Source organism: Strix uralensis, chromosome 22 (genome assembly GCF_047716275.1).
Source record: "Strix uralensis isolate ZFMK-TIS-50842 chromosome 22, bStrUra1, whole genome shotgun sequence".
NCBI lineage: Eukaryota > Metazoa > Chordata > Aves > Strigiformes > Strigidae > Strix > Strix uralensis.
This window is the reverse complement of record NC_133993.1, coordinates 11973154-11979153: the sequence shown is the minus strand read 5'-3', so window position 1 is coordinate 11979153 and position 6000 is coordinate 11973154.

Sequence of the window (6000 nt, the reverse complement as noted above, 5' to 3'; positions counted from 1 at the left end):
GGCCTCCAATTTTTTCTAGCCTCAACTTCGCTCCAGCCTCCCACCATTTTTTGTCCTCCCACCCCTTTTCGGCCACCAATTTTTTCTGGCCTCTACTTCTCTCCAGCCTCCCACCATTTTATGGCCTCCCACCCCTTTTTGGCCTCCCACTCCTTTTCGTCTTCTAATTGTTTCTGGCCTCTACTATTCACCGGTCTCTCACTTCTTTATGGTCTCCCACCCCTTTTTGGCCTCCCACCCCTTTTCGACCTCCAATTTTTTCTACCCTCAACTTCTCTCCAGCCTCCCACCATTTTTTGGCCTCCCACCCCTTTTCGGACTCCAATTCTTTCTGGCCTCTACTTCTCTCCAGCCTCCCACCATTTTATGGCCTCCCACCCCTTTTTGGCCTCCCACTCCTTTTCGCCTTCTAATTGTTTCTGGCCTCTACTATTCACCGGTCTCTCACTGCTTTATGGTCTCCCACCCCTTTGTGGCCTCCCACCCCTTTTCGACCTCCAATTTTTTCTGGCCTCTACCTCTCTCCAGCTTCCCACCCTTTTTTGGCATCCCACCACTTTCTGGCCTCCCACCCCTTTCCGGATTGCAATTTTTTTCTGGCCTCTACTTCTCTCCAGCCTCCCACCCCTTTTTGACCTCCCACCCCTTTTTGCCTCCCACTAACTTTTGGCCTCCAATTTTTTTCTGGCCTCTATTTACCACCAGCCTCCCACCCTTTTTTGGCCTCCCACCCCATTTTGGCCTCGAATTTTTTTCTAGCCTCTACTTCTCTCCAGCCTCCCACCCCTTTTGGGCCTCCCACCCCTTTTTGGCCTCCCACCCCTTTTCGGACTCCAATTTTTTCTGGCCTCTACTTCTCTCCAGCCTCCCACCCCTTTTCGGCCTCCCACCCCTTTTTGGCCACCAATTTTTTCTGGCCTCTACTTCTCTCCAGCCTCCCACCATTTTATGGCCTCCCACCCCTTTTTGGCCTCCCACTCCTTTTCGTCTTCTAATTGTTTCTGGCCTCTACTATTCACCGGTCTCTCACTTCTTTATGGTCTCCCACCCCTTTTTGGCCTCCCACCCCTTTTCGGCCTCCAATTATTTCTACCCTCAACTTCTCTCCAGCCTCCCACCCCTTTTCGGCCTCCCACCCCTTTTCGGCTACCAATTTTTTCTGGCCTCTACTTCTCTCCAGCCTCCCACCATTTTATGGCCTCCCACCCCTTTTTGGCCTCCCACTCCTTTTCGCCTTCTAATTGTTTCTGGCCTCTACTATTCACCGGTCTCTCACTTCTTTATGGTCTCCCACCCCTTTTTGGCCTCCCACCCCTTTTTGACCTCCAATTTTTTCTACCCTCAACTTCTCTCCAGCCTCCCACCATTTTTCAGACTCCCACCCCTTTTCGGACTCCAATTCTTTCTGGCCTCTACTTCTCTCAGGCCTCCCACCATTTTTTAGCCTCCCACCCCTTTGTGGCCTCCCACCCCTTTTCGACCTCCAATTTTTTCTAGCCTCTACTTCTCTCCAGCCTCCCACCCCTTTTGGGCCTCCCACCCCTTTTTGGCCTCCCACCCCTTTTCGGCCTCCAATTTTTTCTGGCCTCTACTTCTCTCCAGCCTCCCACCCCTTTTTGGCCTCCCACTCCTTTTCATCTTCTAATTATTTCTGGCCTCTACTATTCACCGGTCTCTCACTGCTTTTTGGCCTCCCACTCCTTTTCGGCCTCCAATTTTTTCTAGCCTCAACTTCGCTCCAGCCTCCCACCATTTTTTGGCCTCCCACCCCTTTTCGGACTCCAATTCTTTCTGGCCTCTACTTCTCTCCAGACTCCCACCATTTTATGGCCTCCCACCCCTTTTTGGCCTCCCACTCCTTTTCGCCTTCTAATTGTTTCTGGCCTCTACTATTCACCGGTCTCTCACTGCTTTATGGTCTCCCACCCCTTTGTGGCCTCCCACCCCTTTTCGACCTCCAATTTTTTCTGGCCTCTACCTCTCTCCAGCTTCCCACCCTTTTTTGGCATCCCACCACTTTCTGGCCTCCCACCCCTTTCCGGATTGCAATTTTTTTCTGGCCTCTACTTCTCTCCAGCCTCCCACCCCTTTTTGACCTCCCACCCCTTTTTGCCTCCCACTAACTTTTGGCCTCCAATTTTTTTCTGGCCTCTATTTACCACCAGCCTCCCACCCTTTTTTGGCCTCCCACCCCATTTTGGCCTCGAATTTTTTTCTAGCCTCTACTTCTCTCCAGCCTCCCACCCCTTTTGGGCCTCCCACCCCTTTTTGGCCTCCCACCCCTTTTCGGCCTCCAATTTTTTCTGGCCTCTACTTCTCTCCAGCCTCCCACCCCTTTTCGGCCTCCCACCCCTTTTTGGCCACCAATTTTTTCTGGCCTCTACTTCTCTCCAGCCTCCCACCATTTTATGGCCTCCCACCCCTTTTTGGCCTCCCACTCCTTTTCGCCTTCTAATTGTTTCTGGCCTCTACTATTCACCGGTCTCTCACTCCTTTTTGGCCTCCCACCCCTTTTCGACCTCCCACTCCTTTTCGGCCTCCAATTATTTCTACCCTCAACTTCTCTCCAGCCTCCCACCCCTTTTCGGCCTCCCACCCCTTTTCGGCCACCAATTTTTTCTGGCCTCTACTTCTCTCCAGACTCCCACCATTTTATGGCCTCCCACCCCTTTTTGGCCTCCCACTCCTTTTCGTCTTCTAATTGTTTCTGGCCTCTACTATTCACCGGTCTCTCACTTCTTTATGGTCTCCCACCCCTTTTTGGCCTCCCACCCCTTTTTGACCTCGAATTTTTTCTACCCTCAACTTCTCTCCAGCCTCCCACCATTTTTCAGACTCCCACCCCTTTTCGGACTCCAATTCTTTCTGGCCTCTACTTCTCTCAGGCCTCCCACCATTTTTTAGCCTCCCACCCCTTTGTGGCCTCCCACCCCTTTTCGGCCTCCAATTTTTTCTAGCCTCTACTTCTCTCCAGCCTCCCACCCCTTTTGGGCCTCCCACCCCTTTTCGGCCTCCCACCCCTTTTCGGCCTCCAATTATTTCTGGCCTCTACTTCTCTCCAGCCTCCCACCCCTTTTTGGCCTCCCACTCCTTTTCATCTTCTAATTATTTCTGGCCTCTACTATTCACCGGTCTCTCACTGCTTTTTGGCCTCCCACTCCTTTTCGGCCTCCAATTTTTTCTAGCCTCAACTTCGCTCCAGCCTCCCACCATTTTTTGGCCTCCCACCCCTTTTCGGCCACCAATTTTTTCTGGCCTCTACTTCTCTCCAGCCTCCCACCATTTTATGGCCTCCCACCCCTTTTTGGCCTCCCACTCCTTTTCGTCTTCTAATTGTTTCTGGCCTCTACTATTCACCGGTCTCTCACTTCTTTATGGTCTCCCACCCCTTTTTGGCCTCCCACCCCTTTTCGACCTCCAATTTTTTCTACCCTCAACTTCTCTCCAGCCTCCCACCATTTTTTGGCCTCCCACCCCTTTTCGGACTCCAATTCTTTCTGGCCTCTACTTCTCTCCAGCCTCCCACCATTTTATGGCCTCCCACCCCTTTTTGGCCTCCCACTCCTTTTCGCCTTCTAATTGTTTCTGGCCTCTACTATTCACCGGTCTCTCACTGCTTTATGGTCTCCCACCCCTTTGTGGCCTCCCACCCCTTTTCGACCTCCAATTTTTTCTGGCCTCTACCTCTCTCCAGCTTCCCACCCTTTTTTGGCATCCCACCACTTTCTGGCCTCCCACCCCTTTCCGGATTGCAATTTTTTTCTGGCCTCTACTTCTCTCCAGCCTCCCACCCCTTTTTGACCTCCCACCCCTTTTTGCCTCCCACTAACTTTTGGCCTCCAATTTTTTTCTGGCCTCTATTTACCACCAGCCTCCCACCCTTTTTTGGCCTCCCACCCCATTTTGGCCTCGAATTTTTTTCTAGCCTCTACTTCTCTCCAGCCTCCCACCCCTTTTGGGCCTCCCACCCCTTTTTGGCCTCCCACCCCTTTTCGGACTCCAATTTTTTCTGGCCTCTACTTCTCTCCAGCCTCCCACCCCTTTTCGGCCTCCCACCCCTTTTTGGCCACCAATTTTTTCTGGCCTCTACTTCTCTCCAGCCTCCCACCATTTTATGGCCTCCCACCCCTTTTTGGCCTCCCACTCCTTTTCGTCTTCTAATTGTTTCTGGCCTCTACTATTCACCGGTCTCTCACTTCTTTATGGTCTCCCACCCCTTTTTGGCCTCCCACCCCTTTTCGGCCTCCAATTATTTCTACCCTCAACTTCTCTCCAGCCTCCCACCCCTTTTCGGCCTCCCACCCCTTTTCAGCTACCAATTTTTTCTGGCCTCTACTTCTCTCCAGCCTCCCACCATTTTATGGCCTCCCACCCCTTTTTGGCCTCCCACTCCTTTTCGCCTTCTAATTGTTTCTGGCCTCTACTATTCACCGGTCTCTCACTTCTTTATGGTCTCCCACCCCTTTTTGGCCTCCCACCCCTTTTTGACCTCCAATTTTTTCTACCCTCAACTTCTCTCCAGCCTCCCACCATTTTTCAGACTCCCACCCCTTTTCGGACTCCAATTCTTTCTGGCCTCTACTTCTCTCAGGCCTCCCACCATTTTTTAGCCTCCCACCCCTTTGTGGCCTCCCACCCCTTTTCGACCTCCAATTTTTTCTAGCCTCTACTTCTCTCCAGCCTCCCACCCCTTTTGGGCCTCCCACCCCTTTTTGGCCTCCCACCCCTTTTCGGCCTCCAATTTTTTCTGGCCTCTACTTCTCTCCAGCCTCCCACCCCTTTTTGGCCTCCCACTCCTTTTCATCTTCTAATTATTTCTGGCCTCTACTATTCACCGGTCTCTCACTGCTTTTTGGCCTCCCACTCCTTTTCGGCCTCCAATTTTTTCTAGCCTCAACTTCGCTCCAGCCTCCCACCATTTTTTGGCCTCCCACCCCTTTTCGGACTCCAATTCTTTCTGGCCTCTACTTCTCTCCAGACTCCCACCATTTTATGGCCTCCCACCCCTTTTTGGCCTCCCACTCCTTTTCGCCTTCTAATTGTTTCTGGCCTCTACTATTCACCGGTCTCTCACTGCTTTATGGTCTCCCACCCCTTTGTGGCCTCCCACCCCTTTTCGACCTCCAATTTTTTCTGGCCTCTACCTCTCTCCAGCTTCCCACCCTTTTTTGGCATCCCACCACTTTCTGGCCTCCCACCCCTTTCCGGATTGCAATTTTTTTCTGGCCTCTACTTCTCTCCAGCCTCCCACCCCTTTTTGACCTCCCACCCCTTTTTGCCTCCCACTAACTTTTGGCCTCCAATTTTTTTCTGGCCTCTATTTACCACCAGCCTCCCACCCTTTTTTGGCCTCCCACCCCATTTTGGCCTCGAATTTTTTTCTAGCCTCTACTTCTCTCCAGCCTCCCACCCCTTTTGGGCCTCCCACCCCTTTTTGGCCTCCCACCCCTTTTCGGACTCCAATTTTTTCTGGCCTCTACTTCTCTCCAGCCTCCCACCCCTTTTCGGCCTCCCACCCCTTTTTGGCCACCAATTTTTTCTGGCCTCTACTTCTCTCCAGCCTCCCACCATTTTATGGCCTCCCACCCCTTTTTGGCCTCCCACTCCTTTTCGTCTTCTAATTGTTTCTGGCCTCTACTATTCACCGGTCTCTCACTTCTTTATGGTCTCCCACCCCTTTTTGGCCTCCCACCCCTTTTCGGCCTCCAATTATTTCTACCCTCAACTTCTCTCCAGCCTCCCACCCCTTTTCGGCCTCCCACCCCTTTTCAGCTACCAATTTTTTCTGGCCTCTACTTCTCTCCAGCCTCCCACCATTTTATGGCCTCCCACCCCTTTTTGGCCTCCCACTCCTTTTCGCCTTCTAATTGTTTCTGGCCTCTACTATTCACCGGTCTCTCACTTCTTTATGGTCTCCCACCCCTTTTTGGCCTCCCACCCCTTTTTGACCTCCAATTTTTTCTACCCTCAACTTCTCTCCAGCCTCCCACCATTTTTCAG